This window comes from Caretta caretta, chromosome 6 (assembly GCF_965140235.1).
Source record: "Caretta caretta isolate rCarCar2 chromosome 6, rCarCar1.hap1, whole genome shotgun sequence".
In the NCBI taxonomy this organism is placed as follows: domain Eukaryota; kingdom Metazoa; phylum Chordata; order Testudines; family Cheloniidae; genus Caretta; species Caretta caretta.
The window spans coordinates 32160697-32172067 of NC_134211.1; the positions used below are offsets into that span (position 1 = coordinate 32160697).

At 40.2% G+C, this 11371-nt stretch overlaps 1 protein-coding gene across 8 annotated transcripts in view; it reads right to left on the reverse strand.

Moving 5' to 3' along the window:
* The window catches only part of STK33 (serine/threonine kinase 33), a 98878-nt gene extending 89223 nt beyond the window's left edge, over window positions 1-9655 (reverse strand). For 2 of the 8 annotated variants that reach the window (XM_048854323.2, XM_048854322.2), the window contains exon 1: window positions 9306-9485. The gene's annotated coding sequence lies outside the window, so the exon portion shown is untranslated. Of the gene's footprint in view, window positions 1-8606; window positions 8676-9305; window positions 9486-9526 lie in introns of those variants that run through there. The other 6 variants (XM_048854318.2, XM_048854317.2, XM_048854319.2 and 3 more) reach the window with 5 other exon arrangements.
* Between the last annotated feature and the right edge of the window lie 1716 nt (window positions 9656-11371).

Here is an 11371-nt window from a genome sequence, read left to right on the forward strand (position 1 = left end):
ATTATAGATGTCTTGCCTGTATCTATGCAAGGGACCTTCAAAAGAGAAGCAATGACTTTTTGAAAAACTTTAAGATGTTGCTCCTACCACCATTCCCCGTCAAAGGAAGCCCAGAGGTTCCTAAAAAGTACAAAGAACATTCCACATCACCTTTGTCAATGATCATTTTATTTTTATAAAGAAGACTAATAAGTGAGGGATTGCATTTTCCCAACTTCTTGCTTGTTTTCCTAACAAGAATAAAATTATAAATGATGAGAGAAAGAGAATAACACAGAACTGTGTAAAAAGGATGATGGCCTCTTTTAACCTGCTGATTTCTTTGAGTCAAACAGTTACGCTAAATATACTGCAGCAGGCCAGGACAGCTAGTTTTACAAAGAAAACAAGGATGCTATTGGAAATATTTCAAAATGTTAATCTATTTTAATACAGTAAATAAACAAAATCAGACATACTGATTTATGAAGGATAAGTTCATTTCCTTTATGGAACAGTTAGATATTTTGGTTAATGACATGGAACACTTCTTACACTGTGAAACACTTTAGAGGTCTGGGGATGCCAAGAAGTATAATTAAAGGTATTATTTTGTCCACAATTATATAATTTAATACTATTTCCTAATTAGATATACTTTATTTTCTTTTAAAAAGAGAGAGAGAGAGAGAATCCTTTCAGAAGTCCACAATTCATATTTCTCTACTTCGCTAGCTAACTAATGAAAATTCTCTACACATACTCAAGAGTCCTTCAAAGTATTTTCCAGAGTAGGTATTGTTTAAAGAACATGTTTGTACTTTGCAGAATGGAAAAACATCAAAACCACACATTCTTTCCAATACTGTATTATATGTTGTGACGGAGCAAGGCCAGATGGCTATAGAAAAGTAGTGGGAGATAGATATATTAGCTCCAGGCTAAACAAATCCCTGGTACCAGGTTAAGTGAAATGGAAGCTGCTCCAGGTCAATTAAGACACCTGGGGCCAATTAAGAACTTTCCAGAAGGCAGGGAGAATGCTAAGTTGATTGGGACACCTGAAGCCGATCAGGGGCTGGCTGAAACTAGTTAAAAGCCTCCCACTCAGTCAGGTGGGTGTGCATGCCAGGAGCTGTGGAAGGAAGTTGTGCTGTTGGAGAGGCTGAGTAGTACACACCATATCAGGCACAAGGAAGGAGGCCCTAAGGTAAGGGTGAAGTGGAGCTTGAGGAAGTAAGGGCTGCTGTGGGGAAGTAGCCCAGGGAATTGTACATGTCATGTTTCCAAAAGGTCAGCTACCATAGCTGATACTATTAGGGTCCCTGGGCTGGAGCCTGGAGTAGAGGGTGGGCCTGCCCCCCACCTTTGCTCCCTGATAATCACTGAGACTGGGAGACAACAGAGATTGTGCAAGGAAGGATAACTTCTCCTCCCCTCCGTTGCTGGCTTATTATGAAAATGGCTCAGTAGACTGTGACCCTTGTCTCTAGTGAAAGAAGGGTTACGTGGAGTGCCTCAGTGAGCCTCTGAGGCTAGTGAAATCCTCCAGGAAATGTGGGACCCACGGAGGCAAGGACAGAGCTTTGTCACAATGTATATTTGTGATTAAATTTAATACCATGTTATGTAAAGCATGTCCACAGGATACAGAAAGGCTTTTCTATAGTTCTAGCCATTAGAAATCTAAGGCCCACTCCTTGCTCAGCTAAAATTTCAGTTGAGGAGAGAAGCAAAGAATGCAGGGCAATAAACATCCTAATATGATATGATGGTATCACAAACATACCAATCTATGAAATGTACACTGGACAATTTTCAAATTGCATCTGAATAGTGTCTGGCATTTCTTCAATTTTCTGCATGATTTAAAGAGTTAAACAGTGTTTGTAGCAGATAATAACTAATCTATATTGCAAGAAAAAGCCAGATACATTTGCCTACTAGAAATCATGGACTGAATCTTAAACTAAAGATAATTTTGTATATCTAGAAAAAAGTGAAAATTAACAAATGATACCATAAAGAATACTCATATGCCTTCATGAAGGAAAAAAGAATGGTCTTTGGAGAAAAGGTATAAAAACCTGTCCCTGTTTTCCTTATACATATGAATCCAATGAAATATAACCCAGTTCATTTGAAATGCACAAGAAATCTATTAACTAATAAAGGCCAGGGGGAAATTTTCTGAGAGCCAAAGGCCACAATCCACCTTCAGATATGCAGAAGTAATTACCACATATTCACGGTCATTTTCCCATATTGACTTAAGACCTGTATTAGTGTAGAATTTAACTCTAAATGTGTCTTATAGGAAATGAAAATATTTTAGAAATTCGAGTCATTTGCATTTATTTCATACAAGTTCTTAAATTTCATTCTTATCTTACTGAAATCAGTTTTCCCCAAGTCAGAATTATAATAATTTATTATATAAACTAAAACTGTTAATACTACTTTCAACTCTCCAGCTGCAGGGTTTTCCACAAGGATTCAATAAAAGGTAAGTTCAACAAACAGAGTCAAAAATCTATTTCAGAATGACTAACTTAATTCCTTCAATGGAATTGAATCCATTTCTACTTGGACTGAATATGGCTCCATGAATTCTTCAGAGTGGGGGGGAACTTTGTAATACAGATAAGGGCTGAACCAACTGTCTTCAACACTACAATAATTTGAAAAGTGCCCATATGATCATGTGCCCTGGACATATTCTGTCTGTAGTATTGCTGGAGTCATGTTGGTCCCAGGATATTAGAAAGACAAGGTGGTTGGTCCAGAAGTTGGTCCATTAAAAGATATTACCTCCCCCACCTTTTCTCACAATGGATATATGCTCATCTCCAGAACATCAGACGAGATCAAAACTCCAGTATATGTGTACACTGCAAATGAAAGTATGATTGTAGCACAGGTAAGCGTATCCTATGCTAACTTTAATCTAGCTAGCATGACTAACAATAGTAGAGAAGACACAGTGGCACAGACTTCAGCATGGGCTAGCAACCCAGGTACACACCCAGGGTCCCCAACAGATACTTACAGGGGCACCTAACCTCAGTGGAAGCCCATGCCACTATGTCTTTATTGCTATTGTTACCCACTTTAGCTAGAGTAAAACTAGTATGTGTACACCTAGCCATGCTACAATCACACCTTCAAATGCAACACAGACATACTCTAAGACTTTGGTTAGTTTCTCTAGTGATTGTGGCAAACTAATTTTTTTAGACAGTCCAGGAAAGACACTTGCTATCTTTGGGTCCCTGGACAGAGAGAAAGTACCAGACCAGAAACCTAATACATAATCTCATCCTACTCCCATTGAAGTGAATGAGGATTTACTTTCCTCAATTACTGCATTAGATCAAAACAATACAAATGTCAATACAAAACCCTAGTCCAGCCTCGCACAATGGGACTAACATACAGTAGAATCTCAGAGTTACGAACACCAGAGTAACAAATTGACCAGTCAACCACACACCTCCTTTGGAGCTGGAAGTATGCAATTAGGCAGCAGCAGAGACAAAATACCAAACAAACCAAATGCAGTACAGTATTGCGTTAAACATAAACTACTAAAAATAAAGCGGAAGTTTAAAAAGATTTGACAAGATAAGGAAACTGTTTCTGTGCTTGTTTCATTTAAAGTAGGATGGTTAAAAGCAGCCTTTTTCTTCTGCGTAGTAAAGTTTTAAAAAGCTGTATTAAGTCAATGTCCAGTTGTAGACTTTTGAAAGAACAAACATAACATTTTGTTCAGAGTTATTAACATTTCAGTGTTACGAACAACCTCTATTCCCAAGGTGTTTGTAATTTTGAGGTTCTACTGCAATATACATATTAAGTTTAAAAAATAGTTTAAGAAAGAAACAGTTGAAGGATTGGGGAGGGGGAGGTTGTATTGATATTAACAGAGGATTCAACATTAGGAAGCCTAATGCAAATTTAATTATCTCAAGGAATGACTCATTTCTCTAGCGACCCGCAAGGCTTCAATGTTTTTAAATGAAGATTTTTGATTAATCAAGATTTAGGTAACTGAGCTTCCACTGTAGAGTAAAAAAATTGACACTGTAAATATGCATCTCGGAAAAGAAGCTCAATAGAAATAATTTGGAAGCTATTGTTCTTTTAATTTTTATATCACAGTTGCATATTCTCCTATAAAGAGGAAAACACAAATTGCCATGAACACCAACAAGATAGATGCAGGAGTGAAAGAAAAAAGTTGGCCATTTGAAAACTATCTGCATAATGAACAGTGGCAGTAGAAATATCACACTCCATCTCAGGCAGGCTTTAACTGTACTATTCCACTGAGTATATGAGCAAAGCTGCAATGAGCAGATGCTAACACTTTAATTAATTCTTAAGACCCTTTTGGCTTACTATAGAGAGAGAGAATGTGAAACACTTAGGGTGAACTAAATTGAGCATCAAGAACATTGAGTTTTTTTATTGCAAATTGATTTTCTCACAGCAGGCTATCAGTGTCATTTCAGACAAGCATTTCATTAAGATACATACATAGCTCTTCATAACTTTTAACTATGTTCAACAAAACACTGGGATCAAAAAGTTAGTCAAATCTTTTAGGCTATTCTTAAATTCCAGAAGGGACATTTGACACCAGATGATCAGGTCAAGTAATGTACAATAAATCGTAATATCAATTCATACACAAAAAGCTCTCTTGTGAACCAGTTAAAATTGCTGTATTACAACATAGCTGGCACAAAACCAAATCTATGACTAGTTAAGCTATCTAATAGGACGTGCTCTCAACATATTCTGTGTGGAGCAATATTGACAACTGCACGTTTTTATATGTATTTTTTGTTTAATGTTTTAAGCATTTGATGTCACACACATGCAAATCTGCTTCTCTCTTCCCCTCAGGTTCCCCTGAGCTCAGAACAGTAGCTGGAGGCAATCTTGGGCCAACTAATTTCCATTGGTTCATCACAGTGGCTTTCCTTGTGTGTTGAATCATGGTCAGACAGAAGAGCTGGTTAAGCACTGGAAGACAGCTCAGAGCTCTGTTTGGCAGGGGAGTTAGTTAGTTTTCCTCCCAGTTAGTTCTCTGACTTATAGCTTTTAGGGACTGAGACATGGGGAGGAAGACAACAGTGAGAGAGCTCCTGACAAGATGAGCTCTGAGCAATGTTACGGGGACAGCCCCAGGGTTCCCATGGTTCATCACAGCAAAAGATCCTCTGCAACAAACCATGAGAAGTTTGCTGGTCCAAGACTGCCATTGATTGCCTTCTGAGGATGGGAGAAACCAGGTCAGGAAAAATGAGATTGCATTGGGGAATAGAGGAAGGAGTATTGCCAACCACAAAGGGTCAAAAATCATGACTCAGAGCTCAAAAAATTGAGACTTATTTTAAAATCATGTCACTTAAGAGGAATAAGTAAGTCTACATTATTTTCCATCTGACTTCTGATGTTTGAGGCATTACGGAGAAGCTGCCCAGCTTCAATTTGTATGCAGTCATTTCTTGTTCAAAATTCAACTTTGAACGCACAAGCGTATAAGCCTTTCAACTGGCCGCTTGAAAGGGTACTCCACTTCCCCTCTATTAAAACCTGGGGTAGAATAGTAACTAATCAACTATCTCCCCTATCGCTATCCTGCTGCCATCATCTGACCCTTCCTGTTCCTCTCCTTGTTCTACCAATGCTCCTTCCACGCTCCCTCGTCGTCTCCTGCCTCCCAACAACCCCAAAGTATTGGCTTTTCCCTTCTCATCATTTTCTCTCTCCTATTCCATGGCACACCTAGTTCTTCCTCATGTCCCCCCACATTCACCTACATCTCCACAGCCTCCTTATTTGATCATCCCTGTTCCCATAATCTCCTTACCTGCCTCTCTATTAACCTGCTTACCACACTGTTCCTTCCTCATATTCACCAGCTCCTCATGGGGTCCCTCCCTGCCTCCTAAAAGCATAAGGACAGCCTGGATTCACTCCTATTGGGAACAATGGCAGGTATTGGCCATCTTTACTATGGGTAGTCTAAAAGTCCATCTGCAAAGGCTATAGGGAGAGGGCATCTATCTTAATTGAGGGGAGACTCTGGTCTATGTCCTACCAAGAACAATGAGAGATGGTGGAGTTTCTGAAAAAGAGCAATTCTATTCGCCAGTCTCTGCTGGCGCACAAACTTTCCATTTTAAAATATAATTGGAAATGATTGATTAAAAATATTCTGAAAATATGAAAAGTGGCTTTGGTGGGACAGATTATCAGAATGATGGTTAAGTGAATTTTAGTGACAGTAGGACTTTTTTTTCCCCCCTAGATGAGTTTTAAAAAAAGGACCTTCTTAGAGTTTAACCCAAACCAATTAATAAATGTACTTGAAATTTTTCAGAAAAGTCCATCTTTAAGCACATAATATGTTGTGTAAATTTGGGGAAATACAATGTATTCTTCATACAAAACAAAGAATTTGGATCCCCAGTTTAAGTGGAAAAACCTCAAATGAATTTAACTAAAAAGTCACAACCAATGCCTTCATAATACTAGAACATATTTTGCACATACACTGAAGATACACTAAATATACTGTTTGTTTCTAGTTGGCTCTTTCTTGTTGCCTTTTTATACAATGCTGCATTACCTGGGAGATTTAAAATGACAAGTAATTGGAAATTAGGAAAAAAATTTGTTCATTCTACAGCAATGATACAATAATTAATTATATTAGTTTATTGTCCCTTACGTTCTAAAACTCTGCAGTCATTAAATTATTTCAATGTAATATTTTAGAAAGGATTTAATAATCAGAGTTACAGTTTAATAAATTGCTGGAGGAAAGGTGTACTCATCTAGTGTAACAGGTGAGTATAACTTCTAGGTTGTCTACAATATCCAAATGGCATGCTGACCAAGGCACAAGCAAACAAGCATTTCAAATTAAACAGAAAAGGGATGGGGAAGAGGTGATCTTGGGTTTGGTGGGACAAAGTCAAAAAACTGCAGACTAGTGAGCCCTGTTGGAAGGCAGTCATTTTCAAATGTAACTTTAATTTTACAAACACCTACTGCCTATACAAACTTCATTTAATTGCTTTTGAACTGCACATTGTCAACCAGGACATTTTCTAACCTCTATTGAATTTGCCCTTTTCCAACTAATTCTTATTTTATAAGGATCAGAAATTAATAGCTATCTTTGTTTACATAACTACCACATAAAATTCACTAACCTCTTTTTTTTTTTTGAATGATGAATTTTAGAAAAATTATGAGGATTTTGAGGATCAATTTTGAGGATCCTTCTACAGTCTTGGTGGCATAAAACACATACATGCAATCCTTCATTTCCATTGTAGCATTAGCTGAATTTTTACAGCTTTAGTAAATATTTCCAATGTCTGTTTTAAATCAGCAATAAATGTTTTTAGTATATTTACCTGAATTTAGAGTTTGCCAAATATACTAGATTGAGTTCTGGAAAATGACATCCCTCACAAAACAGATAAAGCAGTGGCAGCGATAGTTTACCAGATCAATTTATCCATGTACCCTAACCTTGACCTAGAGACCATGCCGAAAAAGTCTCCATGCTAACTTAATCCTTAGCCTCTCTGCTGCTACTGTGGTGACAACAGAAATAGTGTTTCTTTGATGTGGAGGGAGAGCAGGAGTGTATTTTTGTAAAGTGTATTTTTAAAAAGAAAAGGAGTACTTGTGGCACCTTAGAGACTAACCAGTTTATTTGAGCATAAGCTTTTGTGAATACGAAAGCTTATGCTCAAATAAATTGGTTAGTCTCTAAGGTGCCACACGTACTCCTTTTCTTTTTGCGAATACAGACTAACACGGCTGCTACTCTGAAACCTGTATTTTTAAAAGTTCCTATAAGGTTTCACATCAGCAAATAGTTGCAAGTTTAGATTAATGTCTCTTACCGCAATCCTCCTTTAACAATATAACTCTCTACACTGTGTATTATTAGTGAAGGAGTTTTCACAACATCTGGGAGCTCAACATAGCTCTGCTGTATCTGACAGTTAAGTGAGATTGCAGAAAAGCACAAAACTTTATGGCTTTGCAGTCAATTAGATTTGAGGGGGGTTGTCTTTGTTTTTAGTTCAATGACAATAGAATGGTAGATTTTAAATTAGATATTTAGAAAATAGATGGCTTTCTCCATTAAGTTCTTTTAAGGAAGGGCCATTCTGCACAAAACTTTAAGTTTCCCTTTAACATCATATACTTGCCTCATTTCTCTGAAGACTTATTATGCATTCTGCACAACTGTTTTGAAGACAACCTCTAGCTTAATTAAAATATTGCACATCTCTCAGCTAAGTACATTGTTTTAATGAATTTTTTTAATATTGACCTTATTTCAAAACAGATAGTGAGTAACAGTCTTTATACAATTCAACTGATTTCCCAATACTTCCAAGTGACAGCAGTGTCATCCTCAGCACTTAAGTCTGTTTTGAAGTCTGCTTTCCAGTTCACTTAAAAATTGTTTTAATAGTGCCATGGAATTTACCAATTTTACTGGTAGAAAGGGCTGCAGGTAAACGAGTTAAGAGTTCTCCAGTGCTCCATAAAACCAGAAGCTGATGATCTGCCCTTCACAATACCTGTACAGATGCAGGACTGCACTGGCAACAACACCGTCACTCCTAAGAAACCAGAATGAAGCAATGGTGTTCCCGAGCTGCATTTTTAATGCAGACTAACTTTTAACTAAGACTACAGATACATGCCCCTTTTAAAAAAAAAAAAAACAGCACTGAAGAAAAGGACGTGCCAAAACCAACCTCACTTTCTAGGTTTACAGCTAATGACCAAGCCATGAAATCGCAGTCCCACTTCCCACAACTAGCGCCGTTTAACTGAAAACAGCCAGCCCCCAAAGGTAAAGGGAACAAACAGCCCGCTCAGCACCCTGGCGGCTCTGCAACGGCAAAGCGCGGCCGAACAGGGCAAAAGCCTCTCTCCCGGCTCCCCCCGCCGATGGAGACAGACCGCGCCCCGGGCCGCGCATTGCCAGCGACGCTGCGGGACTCCCGAGAGGAGGCAGCGCAGCACCCGTCCCCGCCTGGCCCACGCAACCCCCGGGAGCGGGGCTCGGCCACATGCCTTGCGGACGTGCCCAGACGTGGCGGCCGGAGGGAGCTGAGCCCCACGGGCGAGCCCAGAGCGGGGCCCGTACCCCGGCGGCACCCCGCTTTCTAGTCCGCACTGCGCGGGGCAGGGGGCGGAAACCCCTCAGCCAGCTACGGGGGGGTGGCGGGCAGCGAAAGGCGCGAGCCTGAGCGAGCCCGGGCTGCGCTTACCTCTCCGCGCACGGCTGGGGCCCGGGGCCGCCCGATGCCGCCCCTGCACCGTCGGGGCTGAGGGCACGGCGCGCGGCGGTGCAGCTGCCCCCTCTCTGGCGGGGGGCTGGGCCCGCCTCCGCCGCGTTGCCACAGCAACCAGACAACTTGCGAGCTCCGGCACCGGCGGCTCCAGTCGCGGGGAACTCGGCCCTGGCCGCCGGCCTGGGCTGGACACTTACCCGCCGGCGCCGCTCGCCTGCTCTCGGGCCGCGGCCGCCCGGCTCCGCGCCGGACACTTCAGAAATTTTTCGCCCCGGCCACCTGCCTGGGAACTGTACAGGGGCCGCGCGGGGACAGCCGCATCAGAGCGCGGAGCCGCTCCTACCCCGCCCCCGCCCCCCACCACTTCTCCCGGAGGGGCTTCGCGGCGGAGTGGGGAGGAAGGAAAGACTCCCTCACGCAGAGCCACAGACATACACACACCCCACGACTGTGGAGCGGGAGAGAGTCCCCCCCACAGCTCCTGCCCCCCAGCTCTACACTCAGGGGGAAGGAGCCTCCCTCCTCACAGGTACTGGCCCCTGTCCCACCTGCACACCTACTGCCCCCCCTCACAGCTGTATGAAGTTAATTCCCAAAATGCATACAACATTGACATTTTGAGCTTGAATCTGCCAAATTCAAGTTAATGGCAAAACTCTCAAGAGGGCCAGGCCCCTACCTGTCTTAAGGTCAGATTTTGCCCTCAGGTCAGGGCTGAACCCCTTGCACTACTTGCCTTTGCTTAGCAAATGCAATAGTTGAGGACACTGTGTTTGAGAACTTGTGCAAATTAAAGGCCTGATGAGGCAACAGGTACTCGGACAAATAATCCCATCAAAGGTAAGGGGACTAGACACAAACAGAAATTGTAGGATCAGCCTTACAGTGTAATTTGTATTATTTTAGTACATCATCAAACCTACAATCTAGCTTTTAAAAGTAAAAGAGGTGTATATTAGACTGAATTATAAGCATATTTCAAGAGTCCTGAAATAGACATTTTGTTAAAGTACTGTACTGTAAGAAAAAATAGAATCCAAGACAAGTTTACTATGTGCAAAAGCACTTTCTTATAGAACAAAATTGTATATATTTGGCATATGCTGTACTGCCTCCATATGAATTAATGCAATCATATTATATATACATGTGTACAATGGAGTATTACTCTAAATTATTATAAGCAGAAGATATCACTGAAATAATAGATTGTGGTACTGTGACCTTTCAGAAGATCCAAATCCTTGTCACCATTTTTGTAGGTAAAATACATTTACATTTGGTAAATATACTGTTCTTGATCTGAGTAATAATTAATCTACAGTCAGATAACATATTGTGTACTGTTTAGTAAAATCTACTATGGTAACGGCAGTGATTACACTATAATGTTTAATTGCTTAGCTGTTACAGATGACAGATCAAAACTAAATACCGTTGTCAGTATACTGTAACACTAGCAACCATTGCATTTGTCAGTTTATCTTTTGTATGCTACAGTTATGGTAAACTAAAAAAATGGGTTGATTTAACAAAAAATTAAATTAAGAACTCTTTATTCTTATTGTCTATTCACTTTTAATTTTTAAAACATTTAAAAACATTTAACTTTGGAAAGTGCATACACTGCATGTGGTAATTACTCTTCTTTAACAATGATGATTATAAATTGTGCATATGCTGGACTATTGGCACTTTCCTCCTCCTAACTCTTTTCTCACTGTGGTTTACATTTAGTGAAAGGGAAAGACTAATAACATTTTATACAGCTAAACATAATCCAGGTACCATGGAGATGATTGCAGTATTACATGTACCACAATAGAAACTATACAAATTTCTCTACATCGTTCTGTCAATGCAACTCAATCCTGATGCACAACATACCTTATACTCCAGTCCTTGACCTATTTAAAAACAGACAATGTCAATAATGTTAACTGGTGCAGTGGTTTTGTAACTAGAGCAAAAAAATGTATTTAGGCCTGAGATCTCCAAGCATTTTTTCACTTGGGATCTATAAAAGATTTGAACCCAGAGGT